The sequence below is a fragment of the Triturus cristatus genome, chromosome 4_1, assembly GCF_964204655.1.
Source record: "Triturus cristatus chromosome 4_1, aTriCri1.1, whole genome shotgun sequence".
Taxonomy (NCBI): domain Eukaryota; kingdom Metazoa; phylum Chordata; class Amphibia; order Caudata; family Salamandridae; genus Triturus; species Triturus cristatus.
Genome location: NC_140585.1, coordinates 66829814 through 66845921, shown reverse-complemented (window position 1 = coordinate 66845921; position 16108 = coordinate 66829814). Strand labels below are relative to the sequence as shown.

Below are 16108 nucleotides of genomic sequence, written 5' to 3'. Positions count from 1 at the left end.
GGGCATCCCTTTTGTACCAATACACGTAGAGGAGGATGAGGAGGGACAATATATCATAGTACAGGGAACACTATATGATACGAAGTTGGTTATTGTGAATTGATATGGACCCAATGTTGATGATCCTGCATTCTATGATACACTATGGGGTAAGCTCTACAAACTACCTCCCTCAGCTCTTATCTGTGGGGGTGATTTTAATGTGGTTTTAGATCCTGTACTGGATAGGGTGACTACGGCTGATCCTCTCCCTAAGAAAGCCGCTGTGTCGGTACGCGGCGGTCTGTTGACACTGGGGCTTACAGATATATGGCGACTGAGACATCCAAGCACCAGAGAGGGTACATGTCATTCATATGCACGTCAAGCATGGTCCCGCATAGACTACTGGCTGGTCACGCAGAAAGCACATGGACTACACAGATTAAACATTTACCTCGAACATTATCGGACCATTCCCCGGTTTTCCTTAGCATGGCATTACCGTCTTATACCCCCTCCCAATTTCAATGGCGACTGCAGTCGTCCTCCCTATTAGACCAGGTCTTTTGTGAAGGAATTCGTGAAGCCATCTCGGACTACTTTTCACTAAACACTGGGGGCCCGATTCACAGAACAAACTTAAGACAAAATCCTAAACTTAGTAACACTTTGGTATTCACAGAATGCACTTACTACTTCTGGTATTCACAGAATGAACTTACTACTTTTGCGATTCACAGAATAAACTTACTACTTTTGCTATTCACAGAATGGATTTACGGCTACTAACTTTACGTTCGCACTCGGGCCGGAAATTCCGGCCCGGAGGCGGAGCTTCCGGCCCGGAGGTGAAGCTTCCGGCCCAGAGGTGGAGCTTCCGGCCCGGAGGCGGGGCTTCCTGGCCAGAGGCGGAGCTTCTGGCCCAGAGGTGGAGATTTTGGCCATGGCTAAATCTCTGCCACTGGCCGGAATCCCAACCTCTGGTCCGGAAGCCCCGCCTCCGGCTCGGAAGCCCCGCCTCCGGGCCGGAAGCTCCGCCTCCGGGCCGGAATTTCCGGCCCGAGTGCGGACGTAAAGTTAGTAGTCGTAAATCCATTCTGTGAATACCAAAAGTACTAAGTGCATTCTGTGAATACCAAAAGTAGTAAGTGCATTCTGTGAATACCAAAAGTAGTAAGTTTAGGATTTTGTCTTAAGTTATTTCTGTGAATCGGGCCCTGGGACTGTTCAAACTGTGGAGATACTCTGGGAGGAATTTAAACTGACTATTCAGGGGGCATGTATAGGTCTTCAATCTGGGGTGCTAAAATCATTACGCGGCACTATGGCAGCGCTTGAACGAGACTTGTGTGATCTAGAGCGCAGGTATGGTGAAACGACTGATCCAGCTACTCTGGCGCTTATCAAAGCTAAAATCATAGAATATAATGAAGTGGCTGATCAAGAAATCAGACATATGTCGTGCCGGAGAAAAGCTTGTTACTATGGAGAAGGTGGTAGGCCGGGCAGACCACTGGCTAGCCGCATAATGGATCCCCATAATAAAGCCTGTTTGGTTAAGGCAGTCATTGCAGGCGACACTACGCATTATGACACTCCCAATATATTAACAACATTTGTAGGCTATTATGCCGGGATGTATGCTCATCATCAAGTCGCAGATGAGGCTGAACTCGCGCAATATCTTGATGATATCGCGCTAGTGTGGCTCTCACGTAGACAGGAAGGATTCTTGATGCATCCTATTACTCTAGACGAAGTACGGGAAGCCATCACTGCACTACCTAATGGGAAGTCAGCTGGTACTGATGGGCTACCAGCAGAATTTTATAAAGAATATATAGCTCTGTTGGCCCCCGCCTCCTTCAGTTATATGAGGAAGCGTACGAAACCCGATGTTTGCCGCCGACCTTGCGCGAGGAACTCATGGTCGCGCTATTGAAACCTGAGATACCGCCAGATAGGTGTGATTCTTATCGACCTTTCTAGCGAAAGTATTAGCAACTAGATTGAAATTACTACTTCTTGTTATCGTTCTCCCTGATCAATCTGGGTTTGTTACAACTCGATTTACGTCTCATAATTTGCGTACGCTCTTTGCTGTAATGCATGTGCTAGATCCTACTCTACCGGCGGTTGCAGTGCTTTTAGACGCTGCAAAAGCTTTTGATTCTATATCCTGGTCATATATGTTTGCAATTCTACACCGTATGGGAGTGCCTTTTGCTTTTACTAATTGGATAAAACTGCTTTATTCCAATCCTGTAGCGCAGGTAAGAGTTAATGGGCAGATGTCGGAGGAATTTCGTATACAGTTCTGCACACGGCAAGGCTGCCCGTTATTGCCCTTGCTCTTTGCCCTCATACTTGAACTGCTAGCTTGTATTCTGAGGCAACGCAATGCACAGGCTGCATTACGGTTGTTACAACGTCCTTTGGCTGTCTCTATGTATGCTGACTGTGAGAAGTTGGCCTGATATATGATTTCACTAGTTATAGTGTACACCTTGTATCAGTCCAAACAACTCTTATGGTGATTGGTTGTAAAGTCAACCTTATAGACCAGCTATCCTAGTGGTAGCATGGACAAGAGCAGTCTTAGGCTAAACTCTGTATAGCATGTGAAGCCAGCTGTTATACCATTTGCAACCCCTTGAATACCAAATGAAAGGACACCACAACAGATATTTTATAGAAATAGAATGTATTTATTCTAGTCAAAACACACTCAGCACTCTTTATGAGATTCGAGGTAAGTACAACACAGTCTTATTTAAGCATACATAAGTCACACAGGTAAGTAATATAGTTAGGCCCTAGGGGCCACGCAAACCATATACTAAGTAAGTGGTATAAGAACCACTGTCACGAACACAGAATAGGCCTAGGGAATCGCTGGGGCTACACTATCCTAACAGTTGCTAGGCAGTGGGAGGCCCACGGGATTCAGGCGCAGAGTGGAAACACTCACGCGTAATGCGTTAAAGTCGATAGAAATAGTAGTAGTTAGAAATTAAGAGTTTTAGGACACTTCGGAAGGAACTAGGAGTTAGAGACTTGGAAACTAGACACTTGGATAGTCAATACCCTTGTGAGCACCGGAGTGCTCAAGTTACCTAGCCCACGGGCTGCGGGTGCATAGGTGTGAACTTGCGTCAGGTTTCGTCGTCGACTCCTATGGATGCCTGAAGAAAGTTGCTGACAGGCAGTCAGTGAAGAGTGTCCGGTGGATTCCAAGGATGGAATCAAGAAGGAGGATACCTGCAAGCAGAGGGGACAGAGTCTAGGTCACCAGCCAGGAGCTGGGAAGGAACCAGGAAGGAACCAGACGATGTAGTTAAGATGCAGGTGAAGCTTGTCGCAGCAGCCACGGGTACCAGGAGGCGTCGAGGACGACCAGAACCAGGAGGCGAGCTGTCCCACGAAGGCTCTTGCTGTCGGCGGCGTCGATGTCGTGTTAGGACCCAACAAGTCTTGGCAAGCGTAACCCACGCAGGATGGAGGACTTGCTTCTGTCGCAGACCAGGAAGGTCTGGGGTGCTTCCCTTTCACAGGGGAGCGGGTGCCAGTCTGGAGGAGCCGGACCAGCAAGGCAAAATTGAAGGTTCGTCGTCGCAGAGGTCACTAGCCAACGGGCCAGCAACCGGACAACACGTCGAGCAACTCAGGTGCAGAAGGGCCCCACGCAGAACACGTGAAGTGTGGGGAGCTGATCTTCTTTGCAGATGGTGCTCGGGATCGGGGCTCAGCTCATGCTAGAGCACCATCTCACATGTTACCAAGCACTCTGCCTTCAGGATTGTTAAGGCCTGCCATAGGAGTGACTGATAGGTTACCCATGTGTCTATATATAAGGTAGGTATAGGAATACTACACCTAAGCAAGGGGTGAGTACACGACCTTGCCCCAGCTGAGTGATCAGCCGGTTGTGTCATAATGGAGGGCCAGCCAGGGGTGGCATAATACATGCTACAGCCCCTGGTAGGCCTAGGGTACACCTATGCCCTGGGTACCTAAGGTACACTGTACAGGGTCCAAAAAGGTGATCCTTACCGATTGGGTTATGCACCTAAAGTGCATAGTGAATTTAGAGAGAGAACAGCTGGGCTGTGGGTCTGATTAGCAGGCCCACAGCCACATCTAAGTCGAAAACCAGTGAAGCAAAAGCAAAAAGTGGGGGTGAACATAGAAAGCAGACGCTACTCTCCTACACAATCTCCCCCCCCCAAACTTAGGGACATTAAACTAACCTTGACCCGTTGAGGCTTCATGGTCTAAGTGGAAATATCTGGAGAGTCCATCTGCATTGGCATGGTCAGTCCCAGGTCTATGTTCCACTGTGAAGTCCATCCCCTGTAGGGAAATGGACCACCTAAGAAGTTTGGGATTTTCACCCTTCATCTGATTTAGCCACAAGAGGGGCTTATGGTCTGTCTGAATCTTGAAGTGAGTGCCAAACAGGTATGGCCTCAGCTTCTTCAGGGCCCAAACCACAGCAAAGGCCTCCCTCTCAATAGCTGACCAACGTTTCTCTCTAGGGGTCAGCCTTCTACTAATAAAAGCAATGGGCTGGTCTTGACCATCTACATTCAGTTGTGAAAGAACAGCTCCCAAACCCAACTCAGAAGCATCTGTCTGGACAATGAACTCTTTGGAGTAGTCTGTACTTTTCAGAATAGGTGCAGTGCACATGGCCTGCTTCAGGTCCTCAAATGCTTTCTGACAGCTTACTGTCCACTGAACTTTCTTTGGCATCTTCTTAGAGGTCAAGTCATTAAGTGGTGTCACAATGGACCCATAGTTCTTAACAAACTTTCTGTAGCACCCAGTCAGGCCCAAGAAAGCTCTGACCTATGTCTGGGTAATTGGAGGAGTCCAGTTCTTTGTGGTCTGGATCTTGCTCTCCAGTGGTTGAACCTGACCCCCACCTACTAGGTGGCCCCGGTACACAACCTTGCTCTGCCCTATCTGGCACTTAGTGGCCTTGATAGTGAGGCCTGCCTTTTGCAGGGCCTCTAAAACATTCCTCAGGTGGACCAGGTGTTCCTCCCAGGTGGAGCTAAAGACAGCAATATCATCAAGATAAGCTGCACAGTAGTCATCCAGACCTGTAAGGACTTGATTCACCAACCTTTGGAAAGTGGCAGGTGCATTCTTCAAGCCAAAGGGCATTACCATAAATTGATAATGTCCTCCTGGGGTTGAGAAAGCAGTTTTGGCCTTTGCATTCTCAGCTAGTCTGATTTGCCAGTAGCCTGCTGTCAGGTCAAATGTACTCAAAAACTTGGCAGCTGTCAATCTGTCAATGAGCTCATCTGCCCTAGGTATTGGGTGGGCATCTGTCCTAGTGACAGCATTGAGACCTCTGTAATCCACACAAAACCTCATCTCTCTCTTACCATCTTGGGTGTGAGGTTTTGGCACAAGAACTACAGGACTAGCCCAAGGGCTCTCTGAAGGTTCAATGACTCCCAGCTCCAACATCTTTTGTACCTCAATCTTTATGCAGTCCCTGACATGGTCAGGTTGCCTGTAGATTTTACTCTTCACAGGCAGACTGTCACCAGTGCCCACCTCATGGATGCACCAGTTTGTCTGACTTGGGGTCAGAGAGAACATATGTCTGTAGGTCTGCAGAACTTGTCTGCAGTCCTGTTGCTGATGGTCATTGAGGCTGTCAGAAAAGACCACACCATCAACTGAACCATCATCAGGGTTCTGAGTCAGCAGGTCTGGGAGAGGGTCACTCTCTTCCTCCTGCCCCTCATCTGTAGCCATGAGTAAGCCCATGTCTGCCCTGTCAACATATGCCTTCAATCTGTTGACATGAAGCACCCTGTGGGGGCTTCTGGGAGTCCCAAGGTCTACCAAGTAGGTGACTTCTCCCTTCTGTTCAACAATAGTGTGGGGTCCAGACCATTTGTCCTGGAGTGCTGCTGGGGCCACTGGCTCCAATACCCACACTTTCTGTCCTGGCTGGTACACAGTCAGCACAGCCTTTTGGTCATGCCAATCTTTTTGGAGTTCTTGGCTTGCCTCAAGGTTTTTAGAAGCCTTCTTCATATACTCTGCCATCCTGGAGTGGAGGCCAAGTACATAATCCACTATGTACAGTTTGGGTTGTCTGAGAGGTCTCTCCAATCCTTTCCTTACTAAACACAGGGGTCCCCTTACATGATGCCCAAACAAAAGCTCAAAAGGGCTGTAGCCAACCCCCTTTTGTGGGACCTCTCTGTAAGCAAACAGAAGGCAGGGTAAAAGGATGTCCCATCTTCGCCTAAGCTTGTCTGGTAAACCTTTTATCATCCCTTTTAGGGTCTTGTTGAATCTCTCCACAAGCCCATTGCACTGTGGGTGATAGGGTGTAGTGAATTTGTAGTTCACACCACACTCCTTCCACATTGCAGTCAAATATCCTGACATGAAGTTGGCATCTCTGTCAGAAATAACCTCTTTTGGAAAGCCCACTCTGGAGAATACTCCAAGTAGGGCCCTTGCCACAACAGGAGCTGTTGTGGTCCTTAGGGGTATAGCTTCTGGATACCTGGTGGCATGGTCCACTATCACCAGTATGAATCTGTGCCCAGATGCTGTTTGGGGGTCCATTGGTCCTACAATGTCTATCCCCACTCTCTAAAAGGGGACCCCCACCACAGGTAGTGGTATGAGGGGGGCCTTTGTGGTGCCACCTGATTTGCCACTGGCTTGGCAGGTGACACAGGAGCGACAAAACTCCTTGGTATCTTCTGACATGTGAGGCCAGTGAAAGTGAGGGACAAGTCTGTCCCAGGTCGTATTCTGGCCTAAGTGTCCTGCAAGGGGAATATCATGGGCCAAGGTAAGAAGGATGCCTCTGAAACTCAATGGTATGGCCAACCTCCTGGATGCACCAGGCTTGGGGTCTCTAGCCTCTGAGTACAGTAGCCCTTCATCCCAATACACTCTATGGGTACCTTGAGCATTCCCTGCAGCCTCAGCAGCAGCCTGCTGTCTGAGGGGTTCGAGAGAAGGACAGTCTAATTGTGCCTGCCTCAGATCTGCCCTTGAAGGTCCTCCTGTCCCAAGAAACTCAACCTGGTCAGGTTCCAGTTCTTCTAGGACAGTTCCTTCAGGGCTCTCAGAATCATCCTCCTGTGAGGGCTGACTCTCTACCTGAGGCAGGGGGGAAGGCACAGCCTTAACCCTACTGCTCTTTCTCTTGGGTTGTGTCTGGTCCATTGTCCCAGGATCCAGCACTTGTTCAGTGTTGCACTTTTTGGCCTGTGACCTGGTCACAGCAATTACATGTGCATCTATTCCCAGCATTTCTGCATGGGTCCTATACTCCACTTCAGCCCACACTGAAGTTTCAAGGTCATTTCCCAACAGACATTCTACAGGGAGATCTGAACTCACCACAACTTTCTTGAGGCCAGTTACCCCTCCCCAGGAGAAGTTAACAATTGCCACACTATGGGAGGTAGTGGCATTGCTAGCGTTGGTACTAGGTAGTTCCCACCTAGCATGATCTGTCCAGGGTACACAAAGGCAGGTGTCACCATTGTGACACTGGCACCTGTGTCCCTGTAGGCCTGAGCCATTCTTTGGTTGATCAAAGGAGTCTGTCTGTACTTGCCCAGGTTACTGGGACCCACAGTAGAGGACAAAGCTATGTCCCCATCACAGATCAGAACAGCCTGAGTGGGTATTCTGACTAGGCCAGAATCCACTTCAGTTCCCAGGGTTAACCCTATTACACCCTTTTGCTGGGAACCACCACTTACAGCTGGACTAGGGGGTACAGTTGCCTTAGGGGCAATGGTGGTTGGGGGCTTGTCCTTTTTGGTGCACTCACTAAACCAATGATGATGATGATGATAGAGGATTTATATTGCGCAAGACAATAACCCGAAGGTATCAAGGCGCCTAACAAAACAGAGATAAAAAGAAAGGAAAACCTTACACATAGGCTTGCAGGAAGAGGCGAGTTTTAAGGGCCCTTCGGAATAACTGTAGGGAGGGTAGGGACCTAAGATCCAAAGGAAGATCATTCCACCACTTAGGCGCCAAAGTGGAAAAAGCCCTTCCCCCCCACTTGGCTCTTCGTACACGGGGGACTGTCAGGAGCAATTTACTGGAGGAACGCAGATCCCTTCCAGGTATATAGTGGGAAATAATAGAACCAACTCCCATGTCGCTATTCCTTGCAATGACAGTGTAAGTCATACCTAAGACTTTAAACTGTACTCGGTGCTCTACCGGTAGCCAATGCAGCGTTTTCCTGGCCAACGTGGCCGAGGAGCCTCTCGGAGCATCCAGAACAAATCTGGCTGCGGCATTCTGGACTACTTGCAGGCGCTGTAGTAGGCTCCTATTTAGCCCCGCATACAGCGCATTACAGTAGTCCAGTCGCGAGCCGATAAGAGCGATAACTACCTGCTTTCTGGACTGCATGGAAAGGTATTTCCTGATCCTTCGCAGGGTATGGATTAAGCCCCAACAGGTAGAGATGGTTCTACTAACCTGACCGCCCATGTCCAATGCAGGGTCAATGTGAATTAGACTTACAATAGTTACACCAAGGTTTCTTTTGGCCATCTTTCTTTTTATCCTTTTTGGGACCACCCTCCCCCTGAGCCTTTTGGGGGCCTGGTGAAGACTTCTGGTCTTTTGATTTCTGCTCATTACCCTTCTGGTCTGCCTTTTTCTGATCACCGCCCTGGTTCTGGTTTTTCTGCTTAACTCTAGTCCTGACCCACCTATCTGCCTTCTTTCCCAATTCCTGGGGAGAAGTTAGGTCAGAGTCAATCAAGTGTTGATGCAGCAGCTGGTTTTGACAGTTGTTAAGTATTTGTTCTCTCATGATCAAATTATAGAATCCTGTATAGTCCTTAACCTTACTACCCAATAACCAGCCTTCCAAAGCCTTAGTGGCACAATCTACAAAGTCAGTCCAGTCCTGAGTCTGTGTCTTCTGGGTATCCCTGAACAACAACCTGTATTGTTCAGTGGTTAGGCCAAACCCATCAATCAGAGCACTCTTCAGGACAGTGTAATTGTCAGCATCCTCATCACTAACTGTGAGGAGCTTGTCTCTACCTTTCTCAGAGAAGGAGAGCCACAAGATAGCTGCCCACTGGCTTTGGGGTACCTGCTGTACCTTGCAAGCTCTCTCCAAAGCAGTTATCCATTTGTGGATGTCATCCCCACACTTGTAGGGAGGGACAATCTTGCTCAGGTTTCTATTATCATAGGCCCTGTCTCTATCCTTAGGGATATTGCTGCCACCAGTGGGTCCTAGCCCACTTAACTTTTGCTCTCTGGCCAGAGCAAGTCTCTCTTTGGCAAGGGCAAGTTCTTCCCTTTCAATCCTCAGATTTACTTCCCTCATTCTGGCCTGATGCTCTTTTCTCTGTGGAGAAGTCATTCCCCGGTGAGAAGAGGCATTGGAGCTATTAGAGACATGGGAGTGGATAGATTCCCTTGAAGGGGATCTTCCTCTCCTGCTTCTCTGGTTAAGTCCACTTGAGGGTCTGAATGGGGGGACCCCAGTCAGACTCCCATGTAGGCTTAAGTTAGCGTGGCTAAGTCTCCCAACTTTGACCTGGCTGTCTACCTCATCTTCTGAAGTCCCTTCTGACTCATCTGTAGAGGGTAGACCCTCACCTGTACCTAGGGTGCTAACCTGGGAGGCTCTCTCATCATCATACTCTTCTAAGATCTCCACTAGTTGAATGAGGGTAGGGTTTGAACCCTGTTTTAACTTTCTGGAGGTACACAATTGTCTCATCTCCTGAAAAGTTAGGGTATCATATCTAGAGGGTATCTTTTTAGGATCTACCCCTCCTGAGAGAGAATCATCTTGATCTACTCTCAGAGACATGATCTAGTGAGGGTGTGTGCACCTACCTACACTAGTTGTACCTACTAAACCTCTCTAGTAGTTGTAGTCAGGGTGTGCTAGGCCCTTCAACCTACAACAACTAAGTTCAGTAGAACTTAAGTATTTATAAACTATGTTATATGTACCTTACAAATATCTTTGTCATCTTTCAATTTGATATCTCAAGATTGCAATGGTATTACAACAGCAAGCTCAGATCCCAACTGCTGCTCACCAATGTGAGAAGTTGGCCTGATATATGATGTCACTAGTTCTAGTGTACACCTTGTATCAGTCCAAACAGCCCTTATGGTGATTGGTTGTAAAGTCAACGTTATAGACCAGCTATCCTAGTGGTAGCATGGACAAGAGCAGTCTTAGGCTAAACTCTGTATGGCATGTGAAGCCAGCTGTTATTCCATTTGCAACCCCTTGAATACCAAATGAAAGGACACCACAACAGATATATTATAAAAATAGAATGTATTTATTCTAGTCAAAACACCCTCAGCACTCTTTATGAGATTCGAGGTAAGTACAACACAGTCTTATTTAAGCATACATAAGTCACACAGGTAAGTAATATAGTTAGTCCCTAGGGGCCAAGCAAACCATATACTAAGTAAGTGGTATAAGAACCACTGTCATGAACACAGGATAGGCCTAGGCCTAGGGAATTGCTGGGGCTACACTATCCTATCAGTTGCTAGGCAGTGGGAGGCCCACGGGATTCAGGTGCAGAGTGGAAACACTCACGCGTAATGCGTTAAAGTCGATAGAAATAGTAGTAGTTAGAAATTAAGAGTTTTAGGACACTTCGGAAGGAACTAGGAGTTAGAGACTTGGAAACTAGACACTTGGATAGTCAATACCCTTGTGAGCACCGGAGTACTCAAGTTACCTAGCCCACGGGCTGCAGGTGCATAGATGTGAACTTGCGTCGGGTTTCGTCGTCGACTCCTATGGATGCCTGAAGAAAGTTGCGGACAGGCAGTCAGTGAAAAGTGTCCGGTGGTTTCCAAGGATGGAATCAAGAAGGAGGATACCTGCAAGCAGAGGGGACAGAGTCTAGGTCACCAGCCAGGAGCCGGGAAGGAACCAGGCGATGTCGTGAAGATGCAGGTGAAGAGGTGAAGCTTGTCGCAGCAGCCACGGGTACCAGGAGGCGTCGAGGACGACCAGAACTAGGAGGTGAGCTGCCCCACGAAGGCTCTTGCTGTTGGCGGCGTCGATGTCGCGTTAGGACCCAACAAGCCTTGGCAAGCGTAACCCACGCAGGATGGAGGACTTGCTTCTGTCGCAGACCAGGAAGGTCTGGGGTGCTTCCCTTTCACAGGGGAGCGGGTGCCAGTCTGGAGGAGCCGGACCAGCAAGGCAAGATTGAAGGTTCGTTAGACACCTTACACGACATGTTTTGATAAAGCCAAACCATAGTTACCATAACCACGAGGATTATAAGGCACTTTAAGAGTATATGGTAGGCGATATCATAGAACAGCTATAAGGAAATGGTTCCGAAAGCTGCAGACAGGCTCAGCTCATGCTAGAGCACCATCTCACATGTTACCAAGCAGTCTGCCTTCAGGATTGTTAAGGCCTGCCATAGGAGTGACTGATAGGTTACCCATGTGTCTATATATAAGGTAGGTATAGGAATAATACACCTAAGCAAGGGTGAGTACACGACCTTGCCCAAGCTGAGTGATCAGCCAGTTGTGTCATAATGGAAGGCCAGCCAGGGGTGGCTTAATACATGCTGCAGCCCCTGGTAGGCCTAGGGTACACCTATGCCCTGGGTACCTAAGGTACACTGTACATGGTCCAAAAAGGTGATCCTTACCAATTGGGTTATGCACCTAAAGTGCATAGTGAATTTAGAGAGAGAATAGCTGGGCTGTGGGTCTGATTAGCAGGCCCACAGCCACATCTAAGTCGAAAACCAGTGAAGCAAAAGCAAAAAGTGGGGGTGAACATAGAAAGCAGACCCTACTCTCCTACACTGACGACGTGGTGTTGTATGTTCGTGACCCCACAACGCACCTTGTACAACTCATTCGGGAAAATATCCGGTATGAATGGTTCTCAGGACTGGGAATCAATTTGTCTAAATCGGTCATACTGCCGCTCACGGATAGTACACGCCACTTCGACATAGAATAGCCATTAACATGGTGCATTGACACTGTGAAATACTTAGGAATATGGCTACACAGGGATCCGCAGGCTGTCATACAATCCAACTATGGCACACCCATCACGCGTCTTGAGGGACAAGTAAGCCTCTGGGTTAAGTTGCCCTTGTCCTTTGCAAGTCGCATAGCGTTAATGAAGATGGTAATCCTCCCGTTCTTTCTGTATCTCTTTTTAAATATCCCTGTAAATTTAACACAACACTTTTTCAATATGCTCCGCTCCCTCTTAATCACGTTGTCATGGGGAGGCAAAAAGCCTTGACTTAAATGGAAAACACTTACACTTCCTTATGATCAAGGGGGGTTCGCAGCGCCAGACTTCCATCTCTACTATCTCTGCGCGCAGGCGCATTACGCCTACTACTGGTAACAGGACCCAGCTTATATTCCTCATGTGGTTGTGGAGGCAGGCGCAGTGCACCCAATACCGCTTAAAGCCATGATAGTCAATAGACACACAGTATTTGAGAAAGGAGAATTCGACACTGTACAAACCACGTCCAGGGCCTGGCAAGAGTCAGGAAAACAAGCGCAGAAATTGCCATTGTATGCGCCAGGCATGCCATTACTGCATCATTCCGAACTTTCTGTCACTGAAGAAACTGGCACACTAAAAACCCTAAAAGACATGGCTATGTCGACAATGGGGGATGTGTTTCCTGGGGGTCAATTTATAGCTTCAGAAAATATAGATGCCAGGGGCCATGCCACCACCATGCAACTGTTTGTCTGCACTAGGCTGCGCTCCGCTATGCGTGCGCTTTATCCACAGTTTCCTGCAGAACCGCAGGCACTTGAGGCGCTGCAACTTATATATACTACCACATCTAGAGCTAAGCTGGTCACGAGGCTATATCAGGTGTCACAGAGGGATGTGGTTGCTGAGGGCATGACTACACTAGCTAAATGGAATGCCATACTACCTGCTCCAATTTCTGACGATGAGTGGTTTGGATGTTGCCGTCTGACTGGTCAGTTTACAGCGAATGGTAACTTACGATTGGTTCATTTTAAATACTTACATCAACTGTATTACACTCCAGCTCAGCTCCATAGGTGTGTTGCGGGATGCTGACAATTGTAAACGCTGTGGTGCACCTGGTGCTAATTTTATTCATTTGGCTTGGGAATGCCTCAAGGTGTATGCATACTGAAGGTCAGTCACACGGATTCTTCACCTGATGGTAGAGATGCCCATAGAATGTACTCCACAATTATGTCTACTGAGCACAGTTGCTAATATTAAGGCATCTCATAGGAGGTTTGTGGCTATAGCACTGCTGCTGGCTAAACGCAGAGTTTCCATGTGCTGGGGAGGCTGACCTGCGCCTACCACAAAACTATGGTACAGGACCTGGCATATTGTCAGGATCAGCTCACATGTTATGCGGAGGAATTGCCTACAACATCCAAACCATGTGATATCTGGGGTCCACTTACTGCCTATCTATTAACGTTAACTGCTATCTGATATCCGTTATTTTTGTACGAATATGTCGCCCTGTACTGTCATATAATGCACTTTTAATTTCTGTCATGTCTATGTATGCCTGTACTGCCGAGTTATGTGACACTCTGTCATGCTAAATGAGTTGTATAACATGTCTATGCCGTACCAATGCTTTGATTTGTATAACTGTACGTTGTTCATTACTTTTGAAAATGCACAAATAAAATAAAAAAATAAAAAACATGCTGCAGCTGAGAGCAGTGCATCTTGCTCTCAAAGCCTTCCTTTCTTCAATTCAAACCAACTCCATCCTGGTTCAGACGGACAACACAACTTCCATGTACTATCTGAACAAGCAGGAACTCGAACGAGGTCCCTGTCTCTGGAAGCTCAAGCTATCTGACATTGGCTCCTGGCAAGGAATCTATACATAACGGCAATTCATCTACCAGGAGAACAGAATTTGCAAGCAGACGCTCTCAGCCGGCATTTCAAAGACCAACAGGACTGGGTTCTAAACGACGAGGTCGTCGAAAGCATCTTCCAAGAATGGGATCATCCAACCATCGACCTATTCACAGACGACTCAAACAAAAAATGCAGAGACTTCGTCTCAAGGTACTACCGGCCAGGGTCGAAAAGAAATGCCCTTTTGATCAGTTGGTCAAGGGCATTTGTGTACGCCTTTCCTTTCCTTCCACTCATCCCGAAGGTCTTGACCAAGCTCTCCCATTCAGAGGCGAGAATGATGCTGATTACTCCAGACTGGCCAAGACAGTGGTGGTATCCGGACCTCAGAACGTCCACACAGGAGACTTCCGTGCAGACCGGACCTGCTGTCCAAGATGAACCGGAGCATTTGTCACCCCAACCTTCCATCACTGAACTTGGCACCATGGCTCCTGAGGTCCTCCAGTATGGTCATTTAGGACTTCCTCAGGAATGTATGACCATCCTGAAAGAGGCTAGGAAACCTTCCACAAGGCACTCCTATGCTTGTAAGTGGAAACGTTTTTATGTTTGGTGTATTCTGAATAATTGTAGTCCTACCAAGGGACAGGAAGAAGTAATTTTACTTTACCTGCTTCATTTAGCTAGGGCATGTCTGAGATTCTCTTCCATTAAGGTAAACCTAGCTGCCATTACAGCGTATAGGCATTCCCCTTCTCAGCCTTCCTTTTTCCAACTGCAGGTCGTAAAGGATTTCTTACAGGGTCTGAAGAAGTTCTATCCTCCTGTTCGGACTCCTTCATCCCCCTGGGAACGGAACCTGGTTCTTTTTAAATTGATGGGTCCCCCTTTTGAGCTGATCCACAAGGCGACGCTACAACACCTGACATGGAAGGTGGCGTTCCTTGTGGCTATTACCTCAGCTCGCAGGGTGAGCGAGATCCAGGCCCTCTGCTCAAAAGAACCTTACACTGTTTTTCACCTCAATAGGGTTGTTATGAGAACCCACCCCGCCTTTCTCCCGAAGGTGGTGTTGGATTTTCATGTGAACCAAACCATTTCGCTACCAACCTTCTTTCCAAATCCCTCTACCCCAGCTGAGAGGGCTCTTCATTCATTAGACCTGAAGAGAGTTTTAAAAGTTTACTTAGACAGGCCTAAATCAATTAGGAAAGCTGATCAACTGTTCATCAATTACAGTTCGATCCGGACCGGTTTCCCATCCTCTAAATGTTCCATCTCAAGGTGGATAGTTTCATGCACCAAACTGGCTTATCAGCTTGCACAGAAGCCTCTTTGGTCTAGACCAAAAGTGCACTCCACTAGGGGAAAAGCAGCAACTGCTGCATTCCTTAACAATGTACTGATTTCCGAGATCTGTTAAGCAGCCACTTGGAGATCTATACATACATTTGCAAGGCATTATTGTCTTGATTCTGATACCAGAGCAGACACCTAAGTAGACCAGGCCTCCTTGAGGAATCTGTTCCACAACTGATGTATTCCACTTGTTGGTTGGGTCATTCTTTCTCATTTCCCTGCAGGTGGAGGATTGGCTTGCTATTCTATTCAATGCTTATGACTATTGATGAGGATCGCTTGGAAGAGAAAGATAAGTTACTTATCTGTAATCCTAGTTCTCTGCCAGGGGCATCCTCATCAAAGTCATAAGCAACCCACCCGCCTCCCCAGGCAAATGAGAATGTTTGTTATGAATAAGGTATATTTTTGTGCCTTGACTTTCGGGTCTCCGCAAAGAACAACTGACACACCTGTAGGCTAACAATGCTTGCCTTTTTTTGCAGTTTTTCATGAGTTTTACTCATTAAAAAGAGTTCAAGCGAGTTGCCCTACTGTGGTCTATGTATACATTATGTGTTTGCAAAAGCATTTATTTATTTTTGCATTGTTTAGCCTCCTCTATGGGGGCTGCATTGGTATGAGAAAAAATGATATATGATCATGTGATCAGGAAGTGGGTGTACACCTTGCAGCACTTTAAAAATATTCAGTGTGACCTTATTCCGCATGTGAACAAGGGCTCTCGAGCCCGAAACGCGTCATTTTTGTGCTGAGAGAAATGGTCGAATAAAACATCTTGCCTGAAGATTTCCGTGGTCCGTCTCTCCTTCTTCGCCGCTTGGAGGTTGTGGGAGTTCTAACGTACTCAAT

General features: G+C 47.5%; 1 protein-coding gene across 1 annotated transcript in view; it reads left to right on the top strand.

The window, feature by feature from the left end:
- Positions 1–16108, top strand: part of LOC146839542 (aldehyde dehydrogenase family 3 member B1-like) — an 876897-nt gene that overhangs the window by 566735 nt on the left and 294054 nt on the right. The gene's annotated exons all lie outside the window — the stretch shown is intronic.